At 30.0% G+C, this 12,908-nt stretch overlaps 2 long non-coding RNA genes across 2 annotated transcripts; one reads left to right on the forward strand and one right to left on the reverse strand.

Annotated features, from left to right (window-relative positions):
- Positions 1-1,780: 1,780 nt before the first annotated feature.
- Positions 1,781-2,415, reverse strand: LOC111633006. Its single transcript, XR_002757993.1, has 3 exons — positions 2,373-2,415; positions 2,161-2,300; positions 1,781-1,879 (listed from the first exon to the last, which is right to left on the reverse strand). It is a non-coding gene; the product is annotated as an uncharacterized LOC111633006 (long non-coding RNA).
- Positions 2,416-5,556: 3,141 nt separating this feature from the next.
- Positions 5,557-12,401, forward strand: LOC111632995. Its single transcript, XR_002757986.1, has 3 exons — positions 5,557-5,695; positions 8,810-8,955; positions 12,198-12,401. It is a non-coding gene; the product is annotated as an uncharacterized LOC111632995 (long non-coding RNA).
- Positions 12,402-12,908: the final 507 nt, after the last annotated feature.

The raw sequence follows: 12,908 nt of genomic DNA on the forward strand, positions 1-12,908 counted from the left end.
TATTATTTAAATTATATAAAACTATAGGCTTTAAAATATGCCGAATTTACCGCTGATGGAGAGAAATAGCAGGAAAACTAATGAGGTATTCATGTTCATCCTTTGCTCTGTTCGATGACTACTCGATTAATTAACGAAATGGGCATTCTTTTATTATGTTCAACACCTGTTCTTGCAATTGGGAAGGCGTTTACTATTGTCAATTGCCTGTCAACTTTGGTGTCTGGTGTTCAAGTTTTGCTCTAATTCTGTCATGTGCTTTGTTTAGTAGTGTTTACAACAGCCGTAATTTTCAAAATATGAAAAATATGAAGCTTTTTTTTTAAATAAATTATTATAGAAGTTTGTAATATCTCTTTTTTATACACATAAAACACCTTAAGTTAGAGTTATATGATTTGTTTTCAGGGAAGTCGTGAGTTTGTGAGGGGCGTGAGGACATTTCTGTAATTATTTTTAATATAAATTAACAAGTAAAATGCTCGTTTAGTAGCCTTAAAGAGTTTATATTTTGTTAATAAAGATCATATTAATTATTTTATGGGGTAGGAAGCACATACTGTTATAAATTTTCCCTAAGAAGTTTTCTGTGTATTCAGGGAAAAATCCCTTACTTCTTCCTCTTCATGATCCTGTTTGTATTAAATATTGTTCAGATTTTTTACAGTAATTAATGTAGAAAAATATAAAAGAGTATTTTTATTATATAAATCTCATTAAGTATTATATAACTTATAATCAGTGAGTGTTTTATGAGTTAATAATGAGAAATTAATTAAAAAGTAATTAAAATTTTCTCTTTTTTATTATGAAAATAATAGGATTTAAATAGACATTTTATAAAGTAATTATTATTAATTAACGAATTTTATGTTATTTAAAATGACAAGACGTTTTATGGTTTAACATAAAATTCGCTTGTAATAAAGACACGTGTACTTAACGAAGCGTTTAACCACCCACACATTCATTTTTAAACGTTAAATATTTTAGTTTTAAATATATATTTTTTAAATTATAAAAGAAGTTTTTCTAAAATAGTAGCAAATATGACGTGTTGCACAGACGAATAGAGATAATAATTATAATTTAAACAATATATAAAGTTTGGTTGATATTGTTTGAAGGGTTTAGGGGTTAAAAACATGTGCTGTCTGTCTGTGTGTCTGTTTACAAGTTCGTTATTTAAACCATACTTTCTTACAGGCCTATATATATATAATAACTATACTTAATATAATTATAATTATTATATAAAGTAGAGGAGTGGGTTCTAGTCTACTACATTGCATCTGTTATACGAAGCCTCTACACTTAAATTGCTTATAAAAGTATATAAATATAAAAATATTTAATAATTATCTGTACAGTAAACAAGCTTATTTACAAATGTACGGTAGGTCACACGTTTTATTTTCAATAATTAGGTTAATTTTGAACACATTTTCGTATAGATGTGTGTGCCTTATGTACAAGAGCACAAAGTTAACTAATATAATCTTTAATAATTATATTTTAAAACACACGTGACTTAAGATACAGACCGGTAGTTCGTATATAGTCAATTCAATGTCAGGCCCGTAACCTCTGAATTATTGCAAGGTGTGTGGAATAATTGGATCACCTGTCTGGTCATCGAATATACATGAACATTCATTTGTCAATAGTACACGACATATGGAACATCCCTTATAGTATTACTTTTGTATTTTTCTTGTATATTTATTGTACATTTTCTAATTTATTATAAAATGTTACGAGGTAAAGCAAATAACAACTCTGCAATTCATTCATATTTATTTAGATATATCATAAAGGTACAGTTATTAATCCATTAACATCTCCAATGGTTTAGAGATCAAAGGGGAGATCCAAAATTCTGTAAAATATAAACATATTGTGTAATATATAATATAATATTTCCGATTAAAAAACAATGAATAAGTCATATAATTGGTTAATTAACTTATAAATTCGTAAATAAATAGTAAAAATACTATTTTATGTATAAGTGACATACATAAAGTGTGTATACAAGGGTGAGTGATGCTGTATATAAAGCATTTATAGAAGTGTGGGTGATAATTTTAGCCAGGTATTTCTTATAATTAGACTAGAACAAGTGTATTTATATTTTAAAATATATTATTTAAAACATACTTATCGATTGAAAATGTGTCATTGAGTAATATTCTTTCGGTAGTAGTCGATTGATTAGCATTTATGTAAGTCATATTGTATTCATCAGTGGAATTAGAGCGAAATATTATAAATATTATATTCACATTCTTTTCCACGTCCTATAAAATATTTTTTATAAAATTTTAAAATATTCCTTTTATATTTTTAAAACATTTTATCGGATTTCTTACAATTTCTGTTCCGTTTTCTTCTCCACTGTTGATGAAGAACATCTCTACATCTTAGAAAAATAATTAAAAATGAAACATTGCTCATTAATTATAATATAAATTAATCTTAAATATGTTAAAACTTACTTTTAAAGTAAACAGAAAGCAAGAAAATCAAAACAAACTTCATTTTCCTCTGAAAATTTCAAATTTAATCACTTAACACTCATAATTATCCCCTATATATAGGCCTATATATAAGATAATTTGCTTAAAAACACCTGTAAAATTATAAAATTAAAATTTTGCTTATTATAAGACCTAAACCTGTTTATAGCCCTATAATAAAATGTATCACCCTGAATACATGGCCCATAATTTTTTAGATAAACTCTTCTATATTATGTGTAACCAAGAATAAATATATATATATATATATATATTATTGTATGATTTATAGAGGGATAATAAAGAGGATTAATATAATTATTTATCTTAATCTGTGACAATTTGACACGTTTTTCCTACCCAACAAATGTACATTGCATAAAGAAAGACACAGCAACTGAAACAAAAATGAATACAAGTTACATTATTTTCGTTTATGCCCTCTGTTTAATGGGTTTTATCTACATTTTATTAAGTATGCTAACAGATAATATATAAACTCCACGACTCTATACGTAGATTTAATGATAAGTGTCAAAGAAAACGAAGAAAAGTATGGATTGGTATGAAATTTATTACATACTTTAAGGTAAGGTTAGACGTTCTTTTAATATAATAATCTGCAGGCGAGTAAACACACCATTAACAATTTTATAATCGTACAAAACAATACGCATGCCAAAGGGCATTAAATTGTTCTTTTATCTTCTCTTTAACTCTGGACATCTTAACATTTTAAGAGACTTTAAGTGCTTGAACTTTGACACTTTCTAGCTCGAAAACTATTTTATTTTTTCGACATTTCGGATATTTCTAATAGTACACTTGACGTCCTCTTCCCATAGTATTATTTCGTTTAATTCTTTATGGATTCTGCTTCTATTTAAGCATTCTAAACTAATTAATGAGCCAGATTTAGTGAATGAGCACAATATAGATTTATATACGTATATAATACTATTTTTCTTTTTATTTTCGCCAAATTTTATCTCATTCTGCCGAAATTTTAGGCAGTTAAATATTTGTAACACCTGTAAATGGCGCTTCACCTCATAACAATACTGTATTTAAATGTTATACACGTTAGAAAACCTGGAAAAACCTCAAGTGCTATCCTGTTGGTCAGGAGCGAACCCACGACCGGTTGGTTGGTAGTGGGTTCGCATCAGATCAGGTTGTGGTTGTGGTTACAGTATTTTATTTGTGATGTTTATTAATTTTACTACCGCATGAGGGCGCTGCGGTGTGGAAGCGCGTGGTACGAAAATAAAGCGGCCATTGTTTATTACTCTTTGTTTAAATTATTGTCTTATTACGTAAAATTCGACGATGCTCTTCAAAGTTGGTCTCTTCTAGCGCACGTAGAACTTTTCTTTTGAGATTTGAAAAAACATTATTAAAAGTAAGTCTTGTTTTTTTTTTGTGGGCTACGATCAGCTTATGAAAAGAGCCACGTGGTTTACTACGTGGCTCTTTTCATAACGGGAATTTTTTTCTTTTTGCCGTTTTATCCCTGTGGGAACTAACAGGGCCTTTTGAGCAAGGTTGTTATGAGTTTGGCCAGGTTCAAATTCGTTAGGTGGTGAGGCACGAGGGTCGATATATCCGGACGGGGACCACCCACGAAAAATTCCTGGTGTTTTCGATCTCGGGTACCCTAGAGCAATACGCTGTTCCAGTAAGATGCGAGTTCTGAATGAGGGATTTTTCACTCTTGCAGATTTGTAGATTACCCTGCACGAGCAAAAAAGTCAACGGAACCACATCTGTATGTGTNTAAATTAATTTAATAATTAATTGTTTTATTTTAATTATTCCAGAATAAGGAATTTATGGAATAATGGACTTATCGAATTTTGGAATAAAAAGTATTTCCTGACACGTGACGAATGTTCTATTGTTCGAACTACATTAATGGGTGGTAAACGAGGTGTTGCATTGAAGGACTTGGGTGGTGCTTTTGCATTATATTTTCTGGGAATTATATTGGCATTTTTATTATTAATCATTGAATGGACATATAGAAAATGTAAAAACAATAGGAAAAAATTACAGAAGGATATCTGTGTTCGAATTAATATTTCTGATAGAGAGAATAAGTACTTTGTTAAATAAATTTACTCATTTAGTAGTTTATTTCATTGTATGTTTTAGTGTCCAATTATTTATAATTCTAAATTTTTAAGCTGCAATTTTCAATGTGCAAACCTATACGTGTCCACTTTCGTTTGTTTGTCTGCCTTTCCTTTATTAACCTTGAAAACTGAGTTACATAGATGATCGGTACGACTCGATTCTTATCAGAAATATGATACACAGAGGCAAGACATTACTAAAATCCAAACCTGTGGTCAGAGAGTCTGGATTTTAGCAGTGTCTTGCCCCTGTACATCTTACTTCTCCTGTTAACAAATCCGGATTTTAGTGGTCTTGCTCCTAAGCTTTAAATTTAATCCGTATATTTCGTGTTTAAAAATAATTTAACATTGTTTAAACTACAAATAATATATATATATATAAAGCATTTATTATGTTTCTTTAAAGCAGACTACTCGAAAGTATTTCTTTTATTTGTCTATTGAGCATTTTATTTTCAATTGTCCCACTTATTGATAGGTAAATAACATGAACTTGTCTGATAGATTTATCTGTCAAGTTCATGTTATTTTTTTTTACTGAAGTTTGTCACACGCAAACTGTAATAACACTTTTAATTCATCCTTTTGTTAACAATTTTCAAAACTTATTTATCGATATTATTGAATGTTTTATATCTTGTGTTATTTTTCCTTAACTATATGAATTCTACTAACTAAAACACCTAAACGTGGCTGAGCAAAATCCTTTTTATTTAGGCCTATCAATATAAAAACGGGTGCCTCCCGGAAGGACCTTCTACGGAATATTGGTCCCTATTTTAGTGTTCTATTTACAACAAGTGCCTANATCAGGTTGTGGTTGTGGTTACAGTATTTTATTTGTGATGTTTATTAATTTTACTACCGCATGAGGGCGCTGCGGTGTGGAAGCGCGTGGTACGAAAATATGGCTGCCATTGTTTATTACTCTTTGTTTAAATTATTGTCTTATTACGTAAAATTCAACGATGCTCTTCAAAGTTGGTCTCTAGCGCACGTAGAACTTTTCTTTTGAGATTTGAAAAAACATTATTAAAAGTAAGTCTTGTTTTTTTTGTGGGCTACGATCAGCTTATGAAAAGAGCCACGTGGTAAACCACGTGGCTCTTTTCATAACGGGATTTTTTCTTTTTGCTGTTTCATCCCTGTGGGAACTAACAGGGCTTTTTGAGCAATGTTGTTATGGGTTTGGCTAGGTTCAAATTCGTTAGGTGGTGAGGCACGAGAGTCGATATATCCGGACGGGGACCACCCACGAAAAATTCCTGGTGTTTTCGATCTCGGGTACCCTAGAGCAATACGCTGCTCCGGTAAGATGCGAGTTCTGAATGAGGGATTTTTCACTCTTGCAAATTTGTAGATCACCCTGTATGAGCAAAAAAGTCAATGGAACCACATCTGTATGTGTAATCCTGCCTGAGATTTTCACCTTAAAAAATCAGATTTTTTGTGAACCACTACTACTGCTTATTCTCCATGCTTCGGTGCTTGTTGTCACTCCCATGTCAGCAAGTCCCACACCCCTCTAAAACTATATGACTGACTCAATTCAAGCTCCAAATGACCTGGTTGGGATCTTATCAGAGACGTAGAGCATACCTATAGCAGCAAAAAGTCAAAGGAACCATACCGCTACAAGCAACCCTTTATAAGATAATCAGGCCGCGCAAGTCGCGTTGCTCCGTTAAGACTATCATGTTTAACTATTTAGCCCATGAGATTGTTCTGACTTCAAGTAGCCCACTTGACTATTCATGTATACTGGATGTTATATGGTTTTAGGGGGTGTGGGTTCTTGGCACCATCCAGACGTGTGAGCAATAGCACTGAAGCATATGACTGCATGCAGAGTGTCGGTCAAGGCTCGCTATTGCTCGCCTTGACGACACGGAGCCTGGAAAATAGGAAGTATTAACAGATTAGAGAAGAAAAGACCATTATTGTGCACAAGTATAAAGTTTAATTGTACAATGTACAATTAAAGTTTATACCTGTGTATACAATCTTTAATTTGGAGATAATTTTCAGGGTAAAAATTGTCATTAAGAGCAGGAACATCATATTATCATTACATATGCCAGAATTTTCTGCTTATAATCATCTATGCAAACTGGTTGGACTTATGAGGGATTGTAGAGTCTGATATGCATTTCTAATGTTAATAAAAGCATATATTTTTTTGGATCTGATTTCTGACTCCTTTTTCATCACTTTATGTACAAGGTGTGAGAAGTCTGTAAAAATTAGTTGAATTTAGGCAACATCAAGAAACATTTTTAAGCCTTAAACCTTAATATAATTTATTAAGTAACAAGACTTCCAAAACTAAAGGTTCATCATACTTGTTTTTGCTGACCAAATAGCCCAGGTGGCCTACTGTTCTGGAATTGACTCCAGTTAGGTCAGAACTTCAGGGAATTGTCTATCCTGGATCAGGCCCAGTCTTTCATTATCTGGCTGCTTCATTGTGGTCTTGCCAAGTCTGTGAAAGGCTTGAAAAAAGGCTGTCTTAGTTCCCATTGGACAAAAATTGTAAGAAAATAAACTGCTATAATTACAAATATAATCAAACACCAATAGTAAGCTCAGCAAGTGTTTGGTGTTTGATTATATTTGTAAGTAAATGGCTGTGGAAGTGAGAATAATGCTGTAATTAGAAAATTTTTTCAGGACTTCATGTTGGCTTTGGATGTATTTGTGTTGAATATTTTAATGGTAAATGACTTCTTTTGACTATTATTTCTCTCTGATAAGTAAGTGTCATTTTAATTTTACTTTTTCAAATCAGAAAACAGTAAAAAAACTTTGAGGCTGAGTCCCAAAGCATGGGATATCTTAAACTAAATACATTTTTTCCTAAATATTCTACTCTAAAATAGGGGTGTGTCTTATCTGCCTAAAATATATATAACAACAAAAAACAAATAATTTTGATTAAAATATCTGATGGTATTTTATACATTCAAGATGCATTGAAGAGACTAATTTTTTCTTTTTATCATCTTCACTTAAAATCATAGGAACAAACAGCCTTGCTTTACAGAGATGACTTTTTATTAGAAGTATAGCCTCTAATGAATTTAGTTTCTTCAATGTATTTGTAATGTTTAAACAGTGGCATGAGCTGACATTTGATGATAGGGAAGCTGTGCTGGCCCTGGATAGAATCATTGGAAGCATTACATGATAATTTGATGTGTAGCATCCACCAGCTAAACCACTTGAGGTTGGTGCTCTATAAAGCATATGCGTGAATGCCTGTAATCTGGCTGCTTTACACCATTCAAATATTTTTGCCGTGGAAGCTATCCTGTATTCGACAATACAGCACTCCCCTTGTGGAATATGCATTTATGAATTTATATTCAAATATACAATAGCAATCTTATTATTGTTTTTTCACATGTAGTATAGAAATTTGTAATAAGATACATAATGCAATTATAATAAAATATTAATTTTAATTAATTCAAAGTACGGTAAAATATGAAAATAATCACACAATATGTATTTATATTTTATAAAATACAAGGAAACTGGTGCTTCCACAGCTTTCATGGATGTGTTTAAAATAACATTAGCATTTTAATTAGGACTAGTTTAAATGTTATTTACTGTATACAATTCCATTCAATGTCTAAACAAAATTTAAATTTTCTCTTGTGATCTTACAGACATTTTCTATATTAATAAGTGGAATTCATGAAAGCAATCTGATAGCTGTATTTAGGACAATATACTACAGTCACAGTGGCCAAGCTGCAGCTCACAAACTTCAAGTGGCTCTTCTAGAACTTTATTGAGGCTCCCATATATTGGACTTTTATCCCTAATATATGTATGTACAGAATAAAGATTATGTACTGTATAATGTTAGTAATGATGAAAAATATAAATAATGAAATAATTCTCTGCATATTTACATTGTATTTAAAGATGATTGCTTTTCATTTGTGCATTTTTCTTATCAAAATAACTTGTAAGGCAGAAGAGCACTTGACAATTTGTATTTCTTTGCATTTCAGCTCCAATAATTCAATTTAATTATTCATGGAAGTTTGTATATTAGAGTTTAATAGTTGGATCCATTTTATCTATTTCAGAAAATATTTTTTAAAATGTTACTAATTACTATTTGTTAATTTCTTTCAGAGAAAAAATTAAAAGATTTATTAAAAAGATCAAATTATTTATTGAGGAAGCAGCATCAAATTCAACAACTAGAGAGGCATTCACAGCTGGATAATGCTGACAATTTCTTTATGGATTGTTAATATCAGTGCACTGTTTGAGTTAAGGTATGTAAAGAAAAAATTAAATTAAATTATACGATATTTTAAATTTATATTTTCCATTCTTTGCTCTCAGAAATTTAGTTATGTGTAGTATAATCCAAATGTTTGGAAACTCGGTGAGTAGTTCCTTGCTTTGAATAGTTTAAAACACCGATACACAACTACCTTCAAAACAGTCTCCTTGTATGACAATACACTTTCTCCAGCTCTTGTAAAACTTCTGGAAGCGTTGCTTTAACCCATCTTTTGCAACCACCCATAATGCTTTCTATGATGCTGCTCTTACCTCCTTTGATTAATCAAAATGAAGTCAAAACAATCTCAGACCATTTACAATGAATGGATTCACCAAAATGCCACATTTTACATCCAAACATGCAATGTTTGATTGTATCCATCTGTCATAAAATGGCCTGAGATTGTTTTGATATAATTTTGAATCACAAATGAGATAAAAGCTGCAATAAACCCATAATTGGTTTATTGGTTGCAATAGGACTTACAGTATACTTCCAGAAGCTATATGAAAAAAGTGTATCGTCACCCAAGAAAATTAGTTTGTAGGTGGCTGTGCATTGGTATTTTAAACTATTCAAGGTAAGGAACTATAGGTCAAGTCCCCAAAATTTTGGATTGTACCATGAATATTTAAAAAACGCATTGTGACATCTAATAGGTAACATGTTGATGGCATATCTGAAGAATTGTAATATCTTAACACCAATTGTTTGCATTAAAAGATAAGAAAATAAAATATAAATTTATATTTAAATTTCTAAAAATAAGAAAAAAAAATATAGAGAGATATTTTTCTATATATTCTTTTCTGTTATATAAATGAGAAATTAATATGTACAAAAAAATTTCATAAATTATTCTTGGATGCAAAGGAAATCATGATGATTTAGTTCATGAAAGTACAGATATAAGTAAAGAAAGAAGCTAAGCTTCTTGATTTCCTGATATCACACAGGTAGTTTTTGATTAGTGTGTAATGTTTCTTGAAAATAGAGAAAGATGTTACGAGAACTTGCCTTATCTTCTCTGGAACTACATTATACTTAATTGAAGTGAGTTGTAATATAAAATATTTCTTAATTAATAAACATGTCCTAATAGCAACGACAATATAGGTTAACATGATGTAAAGTACATTAATCAAGAACTATCTGTGTTTGATAGAACATATTTTTAATTTACATAATTTAACTTCTCTTCACAAAAAGAAATTAATTCCAAATTATTTATTTAACAAGCATAGTGATTAAAAAATTGCTAAGTGACTTTAAACCAGACATTGAGAGATGATTATTGAGTTCATTTCTCACATTAATAAATAATTTACTAAAAATGGCATAATATTATATTAAATTTGTTGTTCTAGATTCTTGCTAAATGAGCTATTTTTTTTAGTTCAAAACACTGATTTAAGTTTATTAATTTTATTGAATAATTATATTGTAAAAGTTTTAATTAGTTATTAAAATACAATTAATTATTAATTACATATTTGTTCCATAATTATATGCAATATTTGTAATCCATAATATTTAGCATGGGACACTCAACACTAAGATATAAAAGATTCATTTGTACTGTGATTCATCAGATCATTACGAGACAGCTTTTAATGTTTTTTGTTTTAACTGTTACTTAGTAATTCCTCATAGAGGATAAAGTTATTCAGTTTTGTTATACATTAAACTTTAAAAAAATTTTCTGACTCTAATTTCTTATAGAAACATCACAAACAATCACCTAAATAATTGGGCTATAACTCCACTAGTCATTTGATGAGGTTTCTATATACATATCAGGCTCTGCGATGTTTGTTATACCTAATTTCATATATCGAAACATTTGCTAATTTGTTGTAGAGAAATACCAAAACTAGAATTCATAAATTAAGTAATACCTAAAACTTCCAGATTAATTTTATGTTGATAAATTAAAGTAATAAAAATGAAATGTAAGAAAAATTTGGGACTATTAAAAATTGGCTAGTGTCAGATTACTGGAATGAAGAAAGCAGAGTGAGTAAATAAAAAGGGCAGTTCATCATATCTTATATTATTAAATGTTTTAATACACAGTAATGAATACAGGAAAGAAAAATATATACAATATTATAATGTTACATTTTATATGCTATTGAGTATTTTGTATCAAAGAAGCCATTATGTAGAAAAATAGTTTTCAATAAGTATTTGTCTCATAGTAGCCATCCTAGCCTTAAACATTTTCTCTCATACCTTTGCCAAAGCATGGCTTTTTCACCATAAATTCTGCCAATGAACATAGGTTTATATTTAATAATATTCATACTTTCAGTAGTACTCCTACCCACAGTTTTCATTATACTCACACAACTTGGCAGTATTTTCCTGACACCTTTAGGAATATTTTGGCTGGCTCCCCGCAAATTCCATTCCTTAACGCAAATAAAAGTGTTTTCCCCTGTATCCCATACCCTAATATGACTTATTGCTGGATTAGTGAGATTCTACTGTATATGCCTTACTCAAAAAAGAATTATCTTATCATAATGTTAAAAGTACAGTGCACTTTTCTCTTGATTTTTACTATCTACTGTATTTCAATTAATGGGATTACATATAAAGAAAAGGAAGTCAAGAAGAACTATAGACAAATCTGTGTATATTTAAAAAGTTTTTAAATATGTGTATCCAATGTGGTGTATATTAAAAAGTGTGATACATATATAAACATTTAATCCATAACCTGAGTTTTTAATTAAAACCAAATGAACTACTGGATTATTGAGCTATATTAAGGCTAATTTTTAGTAATTAATTATAAAATAATTTGACTAGAGATAGGCAATTTGGCCACCATCTCTTGATAAATTTAATAATTGTAAATAAGTTAATTTTTAATTTTAATTTAGAAAGTTCTGGAAGAAAGAAATTGGTCCAGAACAGGACTTGAACCCACAACTCCTGCATACCACGCAGATGCAGATGCCAGTTACATTCCTATACCATCATTCAAAGTTTTCGTCCAGAACTATTAATAATTAAGATATAATACATAGTGATCACATAAATTACTTTATAATTAATTATTCAAAATTAGCCTTTATTAAGCCTGACATCTGGTAGTTTGACTGGCTTTAGTGTGATAAATATTAATTTAAAACATTTTTCATTTTCTTTAAATCTATGTTGTTTTTTGGTTTTGGCTGGAGTAATTAATAATTTAATTTTTTTTATTTTGATCTGGAGCATTGAAACTTTCATTCATTTTCCTCATGAGTCTTGAGGAACAGTGATTATCATCTGGTAACATGTAAGGATCTAGAGACAGTAATGCCTATAGTAACTAGAGACAATAACAGCAGATATAGAAGTGGAGTGATTAATATTCTAAGAATTAGAAATGAAGAGGATAAGAGAAAGAAAATTCACAATTGTACTAACTGCAAGCATTTTAACATCAAATCCTTTTTGGTAAGTCTTTATTTTTTCTGGCCAACTAGCACATTCTTAGGTTAACCTTTCACCTCTGTGTAGGATGAACAGCTAGTACTTCCTACATAGGGTTCCAACTGGCAATTGGGCCTCTTTACAATTCTTACACAAAACACTTCATTCCTTTTATTACTGATTGGCTATATATATATGCTATCCTATGCTATATATGTATATGTAATGTGTGTATGTCTCTGCAGATTTAACTGTTTGTATGAATATAAAAAAATACATTTAATTTTTATCTTTGAGATGATTTAACATGTAATAAATTCTATAGACTTTGATGTACTCAGTGACAAATTTACTCAAATAGAGAAAAACATCTTACATAATATTCAAGAAAATCAAGATTTAATCCGAAATACATGAAAAATGGTTAAATCTGAGTTAGTAAAGAATGAGCTGCTTCATCCTAGGATATATCTCTGGCCATTAATTAGCCAGAAGTANGCTTGAACTTTG

This window comes from Centruroides sculpturatus, unplaced genomic scaffold (genome assembly GCF_000671375.1).
Source record: "Centruroides sculpturatus isolate CEXI.00-Female unplaced genomic scaffold, Cexi_2.0 scaffold296, whole genome shotgun sequence".
Taxonomy (NCBI): Eukaryota; Metazoa; Arthropoda; class Arachnida; order Scorpiones; family Buthidae; genus Centruroides; species Centruroides sculpturatus.